General features: G+C 49.6%; 2 long non-coding RNA genes across 8 annotated transcripts; both read right to left on the reverse strand.

Moving 5' to 3' along the window:
- Nucleotides 1-9829: 9829 nt before the first annotated feature.
- Nucleotides 9830-14664, reverse strand: LOC120388574. Of its 5 annotated transcripts, XR_005590597.1 has the most exons (6): nucleotides 14404-14664; nucleotides 13758-14103; nucleotides 13155-13408; nucleotides 12196-12990; nucleotides 11538-11895; nucleotides 9830-11176 (listed from the first exon to the last, which is right to left on the reverse strand). It is a non-coding gene; the product is annotated as an uncharacterized LOC120388574 (long non-coding RNA). The 5 variants fall into 5 exon arrangements; XR_005590598.1 differs by lacking the exons at nucleotides 13758-14103; nucleotides 14404-14664 and having other exon boundaries at nucleotides 13289-13751; XR_005590599.1 differs by lacking the exons at nucleotides 13758-14103; nucleotides 14404-14664 and having other exon boundaries at nucleotides 13278-13751.
- Nucleotides 14665-14739: 75 nt separating this feature from the next.
- On the reverse strand, nucleotides 14740-19588 carry LOC120388576. Of its 3 annotated transcripts, none has more exons than XR_005590605.1 (4): nucleotides 19391-19588; nucleotides 18422-18777; nucleotides 16269-18048; nucleotides 14740-15052 (listed from the first exon to the last, which is right to left on the reverse strand). It is a non-coding gene; the product is annotated as an uncharacterized LOC120388576 (long non-coding RNA). The 3 variants fall into 3 exon arrangements; XR_005590604.1 differs by having other exon boundaries at nucleotides 16269-18085; XR_005590606.1 differs by lacking the exons at nucleotides 18422-18777; nucleotides 19391-19588 and having other exon boundaries at nucleotides 16269-17308; nucleotides 17925-18233.
- Between the last annotated feature and the right edge of the window lie 329 nt (nucleotides 19589-19917).

A 19917-nucleotide genomic window follows, 5' to 3' on the forward strand; every position in this document is an offset into this window, starting at 1 on the left:
TACTTCTTCATGGCTCCTAATACATAGGCCGTGAGGATGCAATCCGAGCATGCCTGCCTGTGTGCTACGAAGGAAGACAGCACAAGGAAAAGCAAGGACAGACAGACAGACAGAGAGAGAATGTTGGCCAACACAGTAGAAAAGAAAGAGAGAAACGAGAGGATGGCAAGCAACTTTCCACCTGCAGTCATCCTCCCGTATCTAACTTCCGCTGCAGAGGACACACTGCTACTGGCCAGAGAACTGACCAGCCCCTGAAAATGGGGACCTTGTCTCCCTCATAACGACAGCTACTCAGGAACCTTTTCTTACAAACCCAGCCCCAGCTAATGGGGTGTCCCTACCTGGAGGAGCAGAACCCTCAGCAAAAGAGATACTTATCTCAGCGATAGTAACAGCTGTCCTGCTCCCAGATGGACGGCTGCTGCCTGGCACCAACAACGCTCGCCGTCTCGTCACTCTCACTCGTTTTCCATCATGAGGGCTGTAGATTCTCGCACATGAAGTCTTTTTCCTTCGCACTAAAACCAGGGGATTAAAACAAGTAAGTTACCAGCTCAGTCAGCAACGTCTCGTAGGCTCTTTTCACCTCTCCTGCACAGCGGGGCTCCACCCACAACCCTCTTCCCATTACACCTTTAGGACTACAAGTAGAAAGCACACCTTGCAACTACACCCGACAGAGTCACTCTGCAGAGCAGACTCTGGCCCCTCCCCAGCCTTAATCCCACAGAGCCCCGTACCCAACAAGGAACCACATGGTCTGTGAAGAAAACTACAGCAAGTACAGATGAGGAATTGAAAGCACTGACCGCTTACTCACTGCCATTTAAGCGGGAGGCAGAAAGCTGGGAACTATTCATGTCTCCTTAGAAGGCTGTCCAGGCTTCTCAGGTCCACTTCTGCCATATTCTCGACTGATGAGAGCTCCTGGATGATTCCTCTGCAAACTAATAAAGCCAAGCAAGGTAATACACAGAGCATTTCACTACACAGAGCTCTATTGCTGTGTTTAATCTTACCCTCATCCCTGCCTCCCTCTGCAGTCCCATCTACATCTGCCCCACTCGATGAACAGAGACTGAGTCAACGCCAACAGACACCGCTCTACTCCACTATCCACTACCCTGCAGGATTTTTGTCCCCTCCTACTGTAGAGTTATATCATCCCTATGCTGCCTTGGTGGAAAGTTACAGCAGCAGGACAACAAGAATAGAGGAGTTAGATAAAGTTGTTATGAGAAAGTTGGGAGCTAGCCTGTGGGAGACAGATGCCAGGTGGCCTAGCTGGGATCGGTTTCAAGGTGATAAACAAGTCCATAATCAGATGGATTGCATGGGAAATGGGAAACCAGTAAGCAAAGGGCCATGCATGTGAAAAGTGTATGTATCAGACAAAGAACCAATCAGCAGCAATGTGATGTTGGTGTGTCTGACGTTTGCTAATATGGAGAAGCCTATATAATATGATGCATTGTACACAATAAACGATTCTGCTTGCAATCATATTGGTTGTTGTGCTTTATCCCGGCCCGCATGAGATGCATGAGATGCAACAAATGGTGACCCCGACGTGATTCGAATCGGATTGAGTCGTTGTCCTGAACAGGCGGGAGAACAGCCGCGGCAGGAGGTACTGGAGAAGAGCCAGCTCCTGGGCGTCCGAAAGGGAGACGCATTTGAGCTCAAAGGTGAGTGGCTAGTGAATCATGAGTACCGCTGTATCAGCTGAAGAAAAGGTAACACAGAAGCTTTTATTGCACATCATGAACCGACAGGGGGAAAGAATCTCCCCTGATGCACTGACTCACTTATTAAGAAAAAAGGGGGAGCTGGGGAGGCTCCTCCTAACCGCCCTTCGGGCCCAGGACAAGGAGGTGCTTCGCTGGAAGCGAGCCCTGGACGGGAAGACGTTGGAGTGCACGGCGCAGGTAGAGGCTCGTGCCGTGGCCCCGGAGGTCGTTTGGACCTACAAGCAAGTAAGTTGTTTTGGCAGGAACCTGGAGAAGGCATCCTACGCTGGCTGGTTTGAGCCGGGGACAATGCCGGGAAAGCCGTTATGCTTCTCCGGTATGAGCAGCAACAGCTGGGTGTTTTGACACAGGATGCACAGATTAAAAGAAGCCAAGCAGGGAAGGAAAAAGAACAGAATGAGTTAACCGAAGAAAGCTCATTCTTTTCTCGCCCCAGTCAAGGACACACCGCTCACAGCTAAGACTTGGCGGACAGCCAAGAAAAGGGGGGCTTGACTGGGCCCAAAAAGCTATGAGAGCTGCAAAACCCTACCAGGCACTAACGGAATGTGTTAGCTGTCTCTTCTTACAGGTATGGAAGAGCTGCCCAAAGACCCTAGCAGCCCTGCCACTCCTTGGAACCAGGAGACTGACTGCTTGGACCCATGATTCTTACTGCAAAAAGACCCCTTCACATCAGGAGAATTCTGCTACTGATGATTGGCCTATTTTTTTTCTAGCTCCATTGTGCTTCTAAACAGCAGGAAAAAAGGACAAGGTGACGTGCTGGCTAACCTCTCCCTTGTCCCTTGGCAGCCCCCATTGTGTTATTGGATTTTTTTTTTGAAAGAAGCAAAACCACTACAGGATGATGTCCTGGTAATCTCCCCCGTAGAAGCTGAACCACGACGGTGGTGGGAAAGAAGAAAAAAACACTCACATCATTGACATTGCCAAAGTCCAGGAATTCCTGACCAAAAAGGACATTGAGAACTGACCCTGGTGAAGAAACAAAGAATTGTACACTGGCAGGATGAAATTTGTGGGACTCCTGCTGAGAATGTGGTATTGATTGGATTTTGGGGTTTATTTTACAGGTTGCGCCCTGTGTTTTGGATAAATCCTTCAGTATGTATTGCCCTCCCTAACTGGATTGTAAATGATATTGCCCTTATTTAGTTTTTTATTGTTGGAGCTCCACTAATTCAAGTACAGGCTGGAGTTGGTGAGTTACATATCATTTTCGCCATTAGTTTTAGGATCCAAAGGCTACTGGCAGAGATGGTATGGGCTATTACTGAGGCTGGGAAAGCATTGCTGTGGGATTTAGTACGTTTAAAATCCTGAATAACCAGCTGATGGCCATTCGGAGTGATTTTGAGCACCAGGATGGCCCACTGCCCTTACAGATACATTAGGAGTACCATCTGATTTGGGGTTGTAGAGACATACCTGGACACTGTCTGGGTGGAAGTGTGAACATTCGCAGTGCTCCTCCCCAGCATGGGGACCGGTTAGAGGTGGGTGTGGGCTCTCACATACCGAATCCTGCCGGGTCCATGGGGAGGATAATTGTGGAACTAATTACCCCCTTATTACTAACCCCAGCTCCCTAGAGCTTAATTGTTTTTTGTTCTCAAAGTTTGAGAAGACTCAGCCAAAAGTTTGTTGAGTATTCTCAAAGGGGGGAGTTGTTGGTGTTACTAGGCATAAATCTAGGTAACTCGGGAGGATGGCTTTGGGCCTATGTGACCCAAAGTACTTTTATGTAAAGTGCTTTTGTTAGCCTTACTAGATTTTTGTAATTTCTTGTGTTATGTGTTATGTGCTGACTATTGGCAGTTGCAAGGCTGTTTGATACTAGATGTAGCCAATATTAAATGAGATAGGCGGAAAATTAATCACAGCATCTAAGTTGCATGCATGAGTATGTAGCCCCCACAGTGGGAAAGTACAGATAATTGTTCACAGAAGAATATCAGAAGGTTTGGGGCTAGTTAAAAAGTCCATTCTCCTAGCTAAATCGGTAGTAAAATAAGTTGGTACCCATGGAAGCAACGGTTTAGCAAGAGGAAAAAAGGATCGGGCCCAGGCGGGCAAGCAATAGACAGAGAGATTGGAAATCAGGCTGAAAACTTTTGAGGATGTAGTGGAGAGAAAAAGTAGTTAAGCACAAGCATGGGGATTTCAAATACTCAGGAGAATATTTGGAATGGTGATTTGAATTGGTAAGTGGTTGTTGGAGAACAAGCGAGTGATTTAAGGCAGAGTAAAAAGTTAACTTTGTAGTTGCTGGAGGGAATAGCAGTTGAATTTTGTAAAGATGCTAAAGAGAAAAGTTTTTGGTGTCTTTGAAATGTTTGTAAATAAATTCAGGTGAAGAAATTAGTTTGCAATTGTTTGGCTATGAACAATTTTGTTAAATTAATTAAAGAATGTATACAGTGCTATGTAATTGAAATTGTATTAGGCTCTAAGGGCACTATAAGTGGTGATGGTTTTTTTTTTAGTGTTTAAAAGCAGAAGTTAAAAGTAAAGAGCAAGCCAAAAGGCATTTGTATTAATGTTCCCCTGTTTTGCCTAAAATTAATAAGAGTATTAGTATATTTTAAGTAATGATTAATTGCCCAGAAGAGGTAGACTTGTTTTTGTTTTTTAGATAATACATTAAATGCTATGCAACTGGCATTCGTTTTCTTTAATTATGATTTACTAACAAAGTTAAAATTAAGTTTTGTGTTTTATGTTCTGTCTTGTGGTGTTTGTTTTGTAGCCAGAATTGTTGTGTTTAATATTTTTATGAGCTGGTCTGATTTGAAATTAAGCGGAAGGGTTGGATTGAAATGCAGATACTGGTTCTATTCAATTTAGAATACAAAGTGTTTGGATACATCAGAAGAAAAATGTGATATGCTAAAGTTTAATACATTTTCTTAAGTAAGAGAAATTTTATTGGCCAAATCTTTTATTTTAGAATGGTTATTAAAATTTGCATACCAATAGTCTTGGAAAGCAAGGACATGGTTGTAAGAATTTTGTAGGTATGTGTTGTATGAATTTATTTGACTATTTGCATTTTATGTATGCGTTGCTTTAGCAATTGCAGAATAATATGTATAAGCTTATGCATGCTTATAATCCTTTGTGGGACTGGCTTAATGGTTTTGGCTGGCCCACTTGGGTTATTTTTCTTCTCCATATGGGAATAATTGCGTTGGGAGTTGTTTTTTGTTTTTTATTTGCTTGCCCTGTTTTGTACGCCTTTTGCAATGAAGTTTGGAGAGGTTTATTGGATGTTTTTCTTTTTTTTAAGAAAAGAGGGGGAGATGTGGGGTTACATCATCCCTATGCTGCCTTGGTGGAAAGTTACAGCAGCAGGACAACAAGAATAGAGGAGTTAGATAAAGTTGTTATGAGAAAGTTGAGAGCTAGCCCGTGGGAGACAGACGCCAGGTGGCCTAGCTGGGATCGGTTTCAAGGTGATAAACAAGTCCATAATCAGATGGATTGCATGGGAAATGGGAAACCAGTAAGCAAAGGGCCATGCATGTGAAAAGTGTGTGTATCAGACAAAGAACCAATCAGCAGCAATGTGATGTTGGTGTGTCTGACGTTTGCTAATATGGAGAAGCCTATATAATATGATGCATTGTACACAATAAGCAGCAAAGAATCCTGTGGCACCTTATAGACTAACAGATGTTTTGCAGCATGAGCTTTCGTGGGTGAATACCCACTTCTTCGGATGCAAGCACTGCATCCGAAGAAGTGGGTATTCACCCACGAAAGCTCATGCTGCAAAACATCTGTTAGTCTATAAGGTGCCACAGGATTCTTTGCTGCTTCTACAGAACCAGACTAACACGGCTACCCCTCTGATACTGTACACAATAAACGATTCTGCTTGCAATCATATTGGTTGTTGTGCTTTATCCCGGCCCGCATGAGATGCATGAGATGCAACATCCTACTTCTTCACAGCTCTCGATACACAGCTTTTGGGGCTGCACACCTAGCACACCTGCCCGTGTCCTAGGAAGGGAGACAGCACAAGGCGAGGAAAGGAGAGAGAGAGTCCATGGGGCTGATCAATGGACACGTTCAGTAGGCAACTTGGGGTCCGTGCATCAGTGGCTTAGTTGTATGATATCTGGGGTTGGGGGCTGCACTGTGAGGTAGAGGGGTTTGTACTGTACTGAGGGAATGTGGGATTCATAAGCCTTGGAGAGTAAGGGCACGGTGGAGGGGGTTGAAAGGCCCCAGTGTGGCTGGGAAGGCTAACAGGAATTGGAGAGGGAAGCCTGGCTGGCTGTGGGTGGCATGGGGAAATGCGGTGCTGGGGAAGTGGGGCCCAGCAAAGGAGAAATAGGTTGGAGCCAATTGGGGTTGAGGTGTAGGGATTGGGTGTCATGGAGGATGTTGGGGTGCCCTGAGATGGGGAACAGATGGGGTTTATTGGAGGGCCACATGCAGGGGGCAGATTGGGGTGGGGTGAGTGGAGTGCTGGCAAGTGTGGGGATGCCGGAGCAGGTTGGAGGAGGTTGAATGGGTCCCGGTGGGGGGCAGGCTGGAATGCACTGAAGGAGATGCTGGGTGCATTACCTCGAGTGGCCACCTGGTGTCACTAAGTATTTTCCTCCCAGAGCAAGAGTGAAACCGGGTGGCCAATCCAGATAACTCACAAACCATTTCCCATCATCAAGGGACAGTGACAACAAGGGGCCACTCGGGGTGAATGCACAAAGTATTTCCCTCATGGAGCAGCAGTGTCAGTGGGTGGCCTCTTGGGAAAATGCAGAGAGCATTTATCTCATGGAGCAAGACACACACCGGGTGGGCCAGGGCTGGCTCCAGACCCCAGCGCGCCAAGCGCATGCTTGGGGTGGCATGCCGCGGGGGGTGCTCTGCCTGTCGCTGGGAGGGCAGCAGGTGACTCCGGTGGACCTCCTGCAGGCGTGCCTGCGGATGCTCCACCGGAGCCGTGGGACCGGTGACTGCCAGCGTGCCCCCCACCGCATGCCACCATGCTTGGGGCGGCTAAATTGTTAGAGCTGCCCCTAGAGTGGTCACTCTGACTACTGGACAAAGCATTTCCTTCATGGAGCAACTGTGCATCACCCTGCGTGGACACATGGTGTCACTGTTGCTCCAGGCGTGAAATGCTCTGTGCATTACCTTGCATGGCCGCACGGTGTCACTGTTGCTCCATGAGCGAAATGCTCTGTGCATTACCCTGCGCGGCCACACAGTGTCACTGTAGCTCCACGCAGGAACTGCTCTGTGCATTACCCTGCGCAGCCACACGGTGTCACTGTAGCTCCATGAGCGAAATGCTCTGTGCATTACCCCACTTGGCCACACGGTGTCACTGTTGCTCCATGCGTGAAATGCTCTGTGCATTACCCCACTTGGCCACACAGTGTCACTGTAGCGCCACGCAGGAACTGCTCTGTGCATTACCCTGCGCGGCCACACAGTGTCACTGTAGCTCCATGCAGGAACTGCTCTGTGCAATAGCCTGCGTGGCCACACGGTGTCCCTGTTGCTCCATGCAGTAACTGCTCTGTGCATTACCCTGCGTGGCCACACGGTGTCACTGTAGCTCCACGCAGGAACTGCTCTGTGCATTACCCTGCGCGGCCACACGGTGTCCCTGTTCCTCCATGCAGGAACTGCTCTGTGCAATACCCTGCGTGGCCACACGGTGTCACTGTTCCTCCATGCGTGAAACGCTCTGTGCATTACCCTGCGTGGCCACACGGTGTCCCTGTTCCTCCATGCAGGAACTGCTCTGTGCAATACCCTGCGTGGCCACACAGTGTCACTGTTGCTCCATGAGCGAAATGCTCTGCGCATTACCCCGCGTGGCCACACGGTGTCACTAGTTATTTCCCTCATGGAGCCACAGAGACACTAGGTCAGGGGTCAGCAACCTCCGGCAGCCGCGTGCCAAAGACCTCACGGGAGCCAATTTTCAATGGCACACGGCTGTCTGCTGGGACTCCAGGGTGCCATTAAAAATCCTGCCAGCGCGGCAAGCCGCAGGGTCCGTGCTCCCGGGCTGGTGCACAGGGCCGAGTGCAGAAAGCCGCCGGCCCCTTCCCCGCCTTCTCCCCCCGCCCCCTGGATCCCTGCCCCCGCACGCAGAGCTCTGGGGCCGGGGCTGCACGCTCCCGCGGGGCAGCATAGCCTGGCTCTGCTTGGAGGCTCATAGTAAGGGGATCTGGGGCCCGGCCGGTTGGGTAAGTGGGGGGGGCAGTCAGGGGACAGGGAGCAAGGTTGGTTGGTTGGAGGTGAGATCCCGGAGAGTGGCTAGGGGCGGGGGGTCTCTCGAGGCGGCAGACAGGGAACAGGGGGGGTGGATGGGGCATGGGAATTCCGGGTCTGTCAGGGGTGGGGTCTGGATAGGGGTCAGGGGGGTCAGGGGACAGTTAGGGTGGGGGGGTCTCTGGAGGACGTGGTCAGGGGACAAGGAGCTGGGGGGGGTGGATGAGTCAGGAGTTGGGGGGGCTGTCAGGAGTATGGAGGGGGTTGCAGCAGGCAGGGGGCAGGGAGCAGGGGGAGGGTTGTACCGGTCAGGATTTCTGGGGGTCCTGTCAGGGGTGGGGAGTGGTTGGATGGGGAGTGGGAGTCCGGGGGTCTGTCTCGGAGTGTGGATAAGGGTTGGGGCAGTCAGGGGACAGGTAGGGGTAGGCTTCTAGGGGGGCAGTCAGGGGACAAGATGCAGGGAAGCTTAGATAGGGGATAGGGTTCTGGGGGGCAGTTAGGGGCAGGGGTCCCAGGAGGGGGGGGCAGGGGTCCCAGGAGTGGAGGGGGGTTGGGGGTTCGGAGGGGGGCAGTCACCCAGCCCTCTGCCCTGAGCTCTGACCCCACCAACACACACACACACCCAGGCCCCTGCCCTGAGCCCTGTTCCTCCCTCATACACACCCAGCCCTCTGTTGACTCCTTCACCCCGCCCCCAACGCCAGCCCTGACTCTGGCACCCCCACGCATACCCAGCCCCCCCACCCTGACACCTGCACCCCCTCACATGGCCCCAGTCCTCTGCCCTGACTCTCGCACCCCTGCACATCCCCACCCCCACCCTGAGCACCAAACGGGAGCTTCTGCACCCCCACTCACATTCCCACCTGCACCCCTCACACCAAATGGGAGCTGCCCAGGTAAGTGCCCCCACACCCAGACCGCCTGACCCAACCCTGAGCCCCCTACCTCATTCTAGCTCCTGGCCAGACCCTTCAACCCCAGCCCTGTGCTCGGTCCACTCCCACCCTCAGCTCAGTGCAGAGAGGAAGAGAATGGGCCAGAACCAGGGAGAAGGTAGCTACCCTCTGTATGTGGGCAGGGCCCCGCACAGGCTGCTGGCGGCCTAGTGGAACAGAACCCCAGACCAGCAGCGGGTTGAGCAGGCCAGCGGTGGAAGATCAACATTTTAATTTAATTTTAAATGAAGCTACTTAAACATATTGAAAACCTTGTTTATTTTACCATACAACACTAGTTTCTATGTCTATATATTACAGAACTAAAGAGACCTTCTGAAAAACATTAACATTTCGTGTGCCAGTAATACATTTTAGAGTGAATAAATGAAGACTCGGCACACCACTTGTGAAAGGTTGCCGACCCCCGATGTAGACAATAACACTATCTCACTCCAGTGTCTTCCTAAATGTTAATATTGCTTTTTTGATCTTTGAATCACAGCTATAGAAAGAGACAAGACCTGAGCTAACATAGAAGGGTAAATCTCTAACAATGCAGGCTGCATTTCAAACCTCTATTCCTTTACATATCTTCCTAACCAGTCTTTAAAGTTCGGCCATGGGTCAAGGTCAGTTTGTGAGTTAATTAACTCTTGCCGGCCTCGTCACCTTACAATGAGATATTACATTACACGCAGATCACCACAAGGTCTCTGTGGCTTTGAGCTCCTTAGGACCTAGCCTTTAAAATGCTCTTTGCCACTGACCAATCCCTGTGAGAAGGGTGCAGGTCTCCCCTTTCTAGCTCCTCTTGGGCCGCTGGCACTTGCTGGGCAATGAGACCACGCTCTCCTGAGGGAACGGAGGTCTCTCCTTTACAATGCTTTTCTCTCTGCCCCATTCGAACGCCCCTGGCTTAAGGACCACCCTGTAAGGAAGGTTTGGGTCTCCTTTGCCAAGCAAATTAAACCACAGGTCACTTTGACACGCCCGGCAAAATGACTGCCCTGTAACCAGGGTGTAAGGTCTTATCCCTCGCACGCCTAAACTAGGGGAGCCTTTTTGTGCCTGTGGCTGAGTGACACCCCACCCCTTGAGAAGGCTTGAGCTTCCGTTTCTCTTAGTGACAGGAAATTCCCCCACAATTATTTCTACTGGACTTTTTTGAGATTTGAAGTGAAATCTTACTTGCGACCTATCCAGGTCAGATGCAACATGGTGTGGCGAAGGGGCAGCTGTAAGGGGATGGTGGAGGCCATGGAAAATTCGCCCCTTTTCTCAAAAAAGCCAAGAAATGGCCCAACCATGCAAATGTCACACAGTCTGGAAATGAACAGGTGAGGTGGGGGGCTCCTTTCAGACCCTCACTTCCACCTCATCCTTCCTCAAGTCCTTTTGCCCTGCCCAATTTACACCGCTCAACCAACCACAACTTTGACCCTGTGTTTTCTTGTGCACAAGAAAGACACCGTCGCACTGATGAGTGTTCAACTGTAGACATTCGGACAGCTCCCTCAGCTGTGTCCAAATTCCAGGCTTTGTGTCTCTTTGGAGATAGTCAGAGGAGATTCCTAGGGCTACGTCCGAAGGGATTGATGTGGCTATCGTTTCTGAAATGTGTTGATGTTCAGGTGTTGTAAGCACATGTGGTGGTATTCAGAGCCAGCACATGGGTGCACCTAACCCTACTAACAGGACTGCGTCACAAGGAAGAGGGGTCTTTTCTGGTAAAGGTTAGGGAGCACAAAGTTATTTTCTTGGTGAGGTAGGAAGGTAAGTCCGGAAGGGTGTCGCTGAGAGATGGAGGATGATCGGAAAGGAGACACTCACCAGGATCCCTCCCTTACCTGTTCATTTCCAGATCTTTTCACATTGGGGACTTCCCCCCGCCCCCTGCACACACCGAGTTTAAAGGAGGCGTATTTTACTAAAGAAAGGGTGACCGCCCTGTAATCAGGGTTCAGGCCCCTTTTCTCCTGTCTACATTGGCCCTCATAATGGCACCCAACATAGTCACTCCGCAGAGCAGATTCTGGGCCCTCTCCAGCCACAGAGCCCCGTACCCAAGGAGGAAGCACACGGCCTGTGAAGACAACTACAGCAAGTACAGATGAGGAACAGCCAGTTATGCAGAAACCCGAGGACTATTCATGTCTCCTTAGGATGTCCAGGCTTCTCAGATCCACTTCTGCATATTCTCCTCCGGCGAGGGCTCCTGGACAATTCCTCTGCAAACTAATAAAACCAAGCAAGGACCATCACTAAACAGAGCTCTATGAATGTCCTCATCCCTGCCTCCCTCTCCCATTCCATCTCCATCCCCCGGACTCAATGAACAGAGATTGAGTCAACATCCACAGACACTGCTCCACTCTAGCGCCCACTATCCTGCATGATTTTCATCCCCTCTTACTTGTTCATAGCTCCCGAGACCAAGCCTGTGGGGATGCACACCTAGCACCCCTGCCCCTGTTCTATGACGGGAGACGGCACAAGGAGAGGCAAGGACAGAGAGAGAAAGAGAGTGTTGGCCAACACACTAGAGGAGAGAGAGAGAGAGAGAGAGAGAAACACAGGAGAAAGGCAAGTAACTCACCATCTGGAGTCATCCTCCTAGATCCAACCTTCTCCTGCGGAGGACACACTGCTTGTGAACAGAGAAATGACAAGCCCCTGAAAATGGGGACCTTGTCTCCCTTGTATCCCCAGCTAGTCAGGAAACTCTTCTGACAAACCAGCCCCAGCTAACAGGGTGTCTGTACCTGGAGTCAGATGGGCTGTTAACAGAACCCTCAGCAAAACAGACACTTATCTCACTGACAGTGGCATCTGCTTGGCTCCCAAATGAACGGCTCTTGCCTGGCATGAACAATGCTCACAGGCTCACTGCTCTCACTCACTTTCCATTGCATGAAGGCAGTAGACTCTGACATGTGACTTATTTTTCCTTGGTACTAAACCCAGCAGAGGAGAGAAAAACAAACAAATTAGCATCTCCATCTGCAATGTCACGTAGTCTCTTCATCTCACATCTCCCATATCCCACGGCTCCGCCATCAAACCATCTCCTATTACTACTTTACATCTGCAACTAGAAGGGATCCATTGTAACTGCACCCAAAATAGTCACTTTGCTCAGGAGACTCTTGTACCTTCCCCAGGCTTAATACCACAGTGTCCTGTACCCAGCGAGGAAGCACAAGGCCTGTGAAGTAAACTACAGCGAGTACAGATAAGGAATTAAAAGCACTGACCTCTTACTCACAGCCAGTTGTTCAGAAGGCAGAAAGCTGAGGACTGTTCCTGTCTGGTTAGAACCATGTCCAAGCTGCTCAGATCCACCTCTGCCAGTTTCTCCTCCGGCTCAAGCTCCTGGACAATTCCTCTGGAAGTGCAGCTGCAAAAGCCAAGCATGCGCCATCTCTACACACAGCTCTAATGGTACTTGAAACGTTGCCCTCAATCCTGCCTCCCTCTTCCACCCCATCTACATCAGCCCCACTTGAACAGAGACCAATTCAACACTGACAGTCACTGCTGCACTCTCGCACCCACTACCCCGGATGGTTTTCGTCCCCTCCTACTACTCCAGGGCTTTCAAGACCTAACCTGTGGAGATGCACACCTCGCAGGCCTGCCTGTGTCCTAAGAAGGGAGATGGCACAAGGAAAGGAAAGGACAGATTAAGAGAGAGCGTTGGCCAACACACTAGAGAGACAGAGAGCGAGAAAATGAGCAACACGGGAGGAAGGCAAGCAACTTGACACCTGGAGTCATCCTCCTGGATCCAACCTTCCGCTGCAGAGGACACACCGGTACTGGCCAGAGGACTGAGCAGCCCCTGAAAATAGGGACCTTGTCTCCCTCATAACCACAGCAGAGCCTTCACCTAACAAGACACTTATCTCACTGAAAGTGGTCCTTGCTCCACTCCCAGCTGGATGGCTCTTCCCTGGCATCAACAATGCTTAGAATCTCCCAGCTCTCGCTCCCTTTCCATGGCATGTGCGGAGTGGACTCTGACTCTCCACTTGGTACTAAACCCAGCACTAGGGGGAAAAACAAATCAGTTAGCATCTCAGTCTGCAACGTGCATAGGTTCTTCTTCTCGCATCTACCACACCTCAGGGCTCCGCCCTCAACCCTCCTCCCATTACAGCTTTAGCACTACAACTAAAAAGCAGCCCACTGCACCTACATCCAAAATACTGACTCTGCACAGGAGACTTGTGCCTTTGCCTTGTCTGAATCCCACAGAGCACCGTGTCCAATGAGGAAATTCAGAGCCTCTGAACAAAACCGGAGCCAGTACAGATGAGGGATTCCAAGCACTGACCGCTTACTCACAGCCAGTTGTGCGGGAGGCAGAAATCTGAGGACCATTCATGTCTGCTTAGAAGGATGTCCAGGCTCCTCAGGTCCGCGTCTGCCACTTTCTCCTTCAGCTGCTGCTCCTGGACAATTCCTCTGCAAGCGCAGGAAATGAGTGAAGCAAAGGCCATCACTACACAAAATTTAATTGGTGCAGGTAATCTTGCCCTCATCCCTGCCTCCCTCTCCCATCCTATCTACATCAGGCCCACTTGAAGAGAGACAATCAACATCCACAGTCACCCGCCCACTACGATGCATGATTTTAGTCCCCTCCTACTTGTTCATAGCTCCAGAGACCTAGCCTGAGAGGATGCACACATAGCACTCCTGCCCGTGCTCTATGAAGGGAGACAGCAGAGAGAGAGAGAGTGTGTTGGCCAACACAGTAGAGTAGAGAAGAGAAGACAGAGAGAGAAACAGAGGAGGAAGGCAAGCAACTCACCACCTGGAGTCATCCTCATGGATCTAACCTTCTCCTGCTGAGGACACACCGATCCTGGCCAGAGAAATGATCAGCCCCTGAAAATGGGGACCATGTCTCCCTCAAAACCACAGCTAGTCAGGAACCTTTTCTTACAAACCCAGCCCCACCTAACGGGGTGTCTCTACCTGTAGCCAGGTGGGCCATGAGCAGAACCCTCAGCAAAACAGATACTTATCTCAGTGATAGTAGCAGCTGTTCTGCTCCCAGATGGACGGCTCCTGCCTGGCACCAACAACGCTCGCAGTCTCGTCACTCGTCACATAAGGGCAGTAGACTTTGACATGTGACGTCTTTTTGCTTGGTACTAAAACCAGGGGATAAAACAAGTAAGCTACCGTCTCAGTCAGAAATGTCTCATAGGCTCTTCTTTTCCCCTCTCACGCATGGCGGGGTTCCGCCATCTACCCATTACACCTTTAGGACTAAAAGTACAAAGCACCTCTTACAACAACACCCAACAGAGTCACTCTGCACAGCAGACTCTGGCCCCTTCCCACCCTTAATCCCACAGAACCCTGTACCCAACAAGAAACCACACCGTCTATGAAGAATACTACAGTGAGTACAGATGACTCTGAGTTCAAAACAATGAGCCCTTACTCACAGCCAGTTATGCAGAAGGCAGAAACCTGAGGACTATTCTTGTTTCCTTAGAAGGATGTCCAGGCTGCTCAGGTCCACTTCTGACATTCTCATCCGGCTGGGGCTCCTGGACGATTCCTCTGCAAATTAATAAAGCCAAGCAATAACTGTCACTACACAGAGCTCTATGAATGCCCTCATCCCTGCCTCCCTCTCCCATCTCATCTTCATCAGCCCGACTCGATGAACAGAGACTGAGTCAACACTGACGGTCACCGCTCCACTCTAGCGCCCACTACCCTGCATGATTTTCATCCCCTCCTACTTCTTCATAGCTCCTGATACCTAGCCTGTGGGGATGCACACCTAGCACTCCTGCCCGTGTCCTATGAAGGCAGACAGCACAAGGAGAGGCAAGGACAGAGACAGAGAGTGTTGGCCAACACACTAGAGAAGAGAGTAAGAGAGAGAGAGAGAAACACAGAGAAAGGCAAGAAACTGATATGGGCCATGAGCAGAACCCTCAGCAAAACAGACACTTATCTCAGTGACAGTGGCGTCTGCTCGACCCCCACATTGACGGCTGTTGCCTGGCATGAACAATGCTCACAGGCTCTCTGCTCTCACTCACTTTCCATCGCATGAGGGCAGTAGACTCTGATGTGTGACTGCTGGGTTTAGTACCAAGGAAGAAGTAAAGGGAAGAAAAAAATAAAATAAAATTACCATCTCCATCTGCAATGTCACATAGTCTCTTCATTTCACATCTCCCGTATCCCACAGCTCTGCCCTCAACCCATCTCCCATTACTACTTTACAGCTGCAACTAGAAGGGACCCATTTTAACTGCACCCAACATAGTCACTGTCATAGGTCTTCTCCCCCACTTGGAGCTGTTGGGTTCCAAGATGGGGACCTGCATGGACTCCTCTAAACTAAAATTCTAGTTTAGATCTGGTTCTCGCTGCCACCAGTCAGTTTTTTAAGTGTCTGACACACTGCCTGTTCCCCAAAAAACTTCCCCTGGGAACACAGATTCAAACCCCTTGAATCTCACCAGAGAGAAACAGCCAGTTCCCCTCCCCCACTTCCCTCTCTCCAGCCTGCTCCGGAGAGATACACATCGAGTCAAATCCTTGACTCAACACAAAGAGGGACTCACCTCCCGCTCCCCTTCCCTAGTCCTGGAGAGAGATACCTTGATTCAGACTCCTTGAATCAAACAAAGAGGGATTCACTTTTCCCCCTCCCCTCCCCTGAAAATCCAAACAAGGGAAGAAATCAATCAATCAAGTTCTAAAAAAGAAAAGATTTTATTAAAGAAAAAAAGTACACTATCTCTGTATTACCAGGATGCAAAAATACAGGGTTTAACTTATGAAAACTGGAGAGACTTCCCCTCCCTCCTCCTCAGCATAATCAAAGTAACAGCAAACAGAAATAAAGAATTTCCTTCAGCAAACACACAATTGCAAATGTAGAAATCAAATTATAAGACTAATTCGCCTTTCTAATACTCACTATACTGGATAGTAGGAAATACTCCAGGAGAACTTGGAGACATGTCTGGCCTCTCTTAGATCCAAAGAGAGCACACAGAGCAAACAAGGAACACAGACAAAGCCTTCCCTCCACAGAGATTTGAAATTATCCTGTCCCTTGATTGGTCCTCTGGTCATGTGTTTCTCAGGTTACTGAGCTTGTTAACCCTTTACAGGTAAAAGAGACTTTAACCCTTAACTATCTGTTTATGACAGTCACTTTGCTCAGGAGACTCTCTTGTCCCTTCCCCAGCCTTAATCCCAAAGAGCCTCGTACCCAACGAGGAAGCACACGGCCTATGAAGGAAACAAGAGTGAGTACAGATAAGGAATTGAAAACACTGACTTCTTACTCATAGCCAGTTATCCAGAATGCAGAAAGCTGAGGACTGTTCATGTCTCCTTAGAAGGATGTCCAGGCAGTTCAGGTCCACTTCTGCCAGCTTCTTCTCCAGCTGAGACTCCTGGACAATTCCTCTGCAAGCTAATAAAGGCAAGCAAGAACTATCACTACACCAGTGGTTCTCAACCTTTTGTACTGATGATCCCTTTTACATAGAAAGCTTCTGAGTGTGACCCTCCTCTTATAAATTAAAAACACTTTTTGTATATTCAACACCATTATAAATGCTGGAAGCCAAGTGATGTTTAGGATGGAGGATGACATTTCACAACCCCCAAATAACAACCTTGCGGCCCCCTGACGGGACCTAAACCCCAGTTTGAGAACTCCTGCACTACATAGAGCCCAATTAAGGCCCTCTTCCCTGCATCGCTTTCAATCTGTCTTAGCCCCACAACACCAACAGTCACTGTTCCAGTCTCGCACCGACTGCCCTGCATGATTTTTGTCCCCTCCTACTTCTTTATGGCTCCCAAGACACAACCTGTGGGGGTGCACACCTAGCTCGGCTGCCAATATCCTAAGAAGGGAGACAGCACAAGGAAAGGCAAGGACAGATTGAGAAAGAGTGTTGGCCAACACACTAGAGAAGAGAGAGAAACACAAGAGAAAGGCAAGCAATTCACCACCTGGACTCATTCTCCTAGATGCAACTTTCTGCTGCGTAGGACACACTGCTCCTGGCCAGAAAACTGAGCAGCCCCTAAAAATGGGGATCTTCTCTCTCTCAAAACCACAGCTAGTCAGGAACCTTTTCTTACAAACAGCCTCAGCAAACGGGGCATCCCTTTCAGGAGCAAGGTGGGCCGTGAGCAGAGCAATCACCAAAACAGACACTTATCTCATTGACAGTGATGACTATTCCATTCCCAGTTGGACGGCTTTTTCAAGGCATCAATAATTCTCGCAGTCCCATCACTCTCGCTCGCTTTCCATTGCATGAGGGCAGTAGACTCTGACTTGTCACTTCTTTTCTCTTGGTACTAAAACCAGCGGAAAAACAAGTCAGTCACCAGCTCAATTGGCAATGTTGGGTAGCCGCTTCTTTTCGCCTCTCCCACATGGTGGGGCTCTGCCCTGAATCTTCCTCCCATCACGCCTTTATGACTACAAGTAGAAAGCACCCCTTGTGACGACACCTGAAATAGTCACTCTGCACAGATGACTCTGGTCAGACACACCGAACCTGTGGGGAAAACACGTAGAAATTGTGCTTCTTTTTGGCTTGTAACTTATTGCTTCTTGTAGCTTTTTGCTTCCAGCAAGCACGGACAAGGAGGAGCAAAGGGGAGGGCTAGTTGAGGTGCACAGCGGGCCCACCACAGTCCCAGACTGCACGCCAGGGGAGATCTAGTCATTGAGTGTTGGGGTTCTTAGGGATTGGCTTGTTTTGGCCTTGTTTTCAAATGGGTTTATCTTGATTTTTGGCTTATTGTCAAAGTCGGGGTGCTTATTTCCCCAGTGAAAGTTAGCAATTGTGACTCTGGTCCCTTCCCCAGCCTTAATCCCAAAGAGCCCCACACCCAACAAGGAAGCAAACAAAGTGTGAAGAAAATCACAGCAAGTACAGATGAGGAATTCCAAGCACTGACCACTTACCCACAGCCAGCTATGCACGAGGCAGAAAGCTGAGGACTGTTCATGTCTCCTTAGAAGAATGTCCAGGCTCCTCAGGCCCACGTCTGCCAATTTCTCCTCCGGCTGCTGCTCCTGGATAATTCCTCTACAAGTGCAGCAAATAAGCCAACCAAGAGCCCTCACTACAAAAAATTCAGTTGGTGTGTGAAATCTTGCCCTCATCCCTGCCTCCCACATCAGCCCCACTAGAGCAGAGACTCAGTCAACACCCACAGTCACCGCTTCACTCTAGCGCCCACTGCCCTGCATCATTTCGGTCCCCTACTTGTTCATAGCTCACAAGACCTAGCCTGTGGGGATGAACACCTAACACACCTGCCCGTGTCCTACGAAGGAAGACAACAAAAGAGGAGGCAAGGACAGAGAGAGAGTGAGAGACAGACAGACAGAGTGTGTGTTGGCCAACACATTAGAGGAGAGAGAGAGAGAAAAACATGGGAGGGAGTCAACAAACTCACCAGCTGGAGTCATCCCCCTGGATCTAATATGCTGCGGAGGACACACTGGTCCTGGCCAGAGACATGAGCAGCCCCTGAAAATGGGGACATCGTCTCCCTTGTAACCACAACTAGTCAGGAACCTTTTCTTACAAACCCAGCCCCAGCTTACGGGGCGTCCCTACCAGGAGCAAGATGGGCTTTGAGCAGAGCAATCACCAAAGAAGACACTTATCTTATTGAGAGTGGTGGCAGTTCCGCTCCCAGATGGACGCCTTCTGCCTCGCATCAACAACGCTTGCAGACTCATCGCTCTTGCTCTCTTTCCATTGCACGAGGGCAGTAGACTCTGGCCTGTGACTTCTTTTCTCTTGCTACTAAACCCAGCACAAGGGGGGAAAACTAATCAGTTACCCTTTCAGTCAGCAACTTTGGGTAGGCTCTTATTTTCCCCTCCCACACACAGTGGGGCTCCGCCCTCAACCCTATTCCCATTACACCGGTAGGACTGCAAGTAGAAAGCACCCCTTGCGACGACACCCGAAATAGTCACTTTGCACAGCAGACTCTGGTCACACACACCAAATCTCAAGGGGGAAAATAAAACATAGAAATTGGGCTTGTCTTTGGCCTGTAGCTTATTGCTCATTGTAGCTTGCTGCTTCTGGCAAGCAGGGGCAAAAGGGGGGAGAGAGAGTCAGGGGTGCACAGCGGACCCACCACAGTCCCAGACTGCACGCCAAGAGAGATCTAGTCATTGAGTGTTGGGGTTCTTAGGAATTGGCTTGTTTTGGCCTTATTTGAAATAGGATTAGCTTGATTTTTGGAATATTGTGAATTCAGGGTTCTTATCTACCCAGTGAAAGTTGGCAAGTATGACTCTGGTCTCTTCCCCAGCCTTAATCCCACAGTGCCCCATACCAAACAAGAAAGGAAACAGCCTATGAAGAAAATTACAGTGAGTACAGATGAGGAATTCCAAGCACTCACCGCTTACTCAGAGCCAGTTAGGCAGAAGGCAAAAACCTGAGGACTGTTGAGGTCTCCTTAGAAGGATTTCCAGGCTGCTCACATCCACTTCTGCATATTCTGGTCGGCAAGGGCTCCTGGATGATTCCTCTGCAAACTAATAAAGTCAAGCAAATACAATCACTACACACAACACTACTGGTGCATTTAATCTTGCCCTCATCCCTGCCTCCCTCTCCCATCCCATCTACATCCGCTCGACTCGATGAACAGAGACTGAGTCAACATCCACAGACACCACTCCACTCTAGCGCCCAATACCCTGCATGATTTTCATCCCCTCCTATTTGTTCATAGCTCCCGAGATCTAGCCTGTGGGGATGCACACCTAGCACTCCTATCTGTATCCTATGAAGGGAGACAGCACAAGAAGAAGCAAGGACAGAGACAGAGTGAGAGACAGACAGACAGTGTGTGTTGGCCAACACATTAGAGGAGAGAGAGAGTAAAAAAAACAACACAGGAGGGAGTCAAGAAACTCACGAGCT

Source organism: Mauremys reevesii, linkage group 22 (genome assembly GCF_016161935.1).
Source record: "Mauremys reevesii isolate NIE-2019 linkage group 22, ASM1616193v1, whole genome shotgun sequence".
NCBI lineage: Eukaryota > Metazoa > Chordata > Testudines > Geoemydidae > Mauremys > Mauremys reevesii.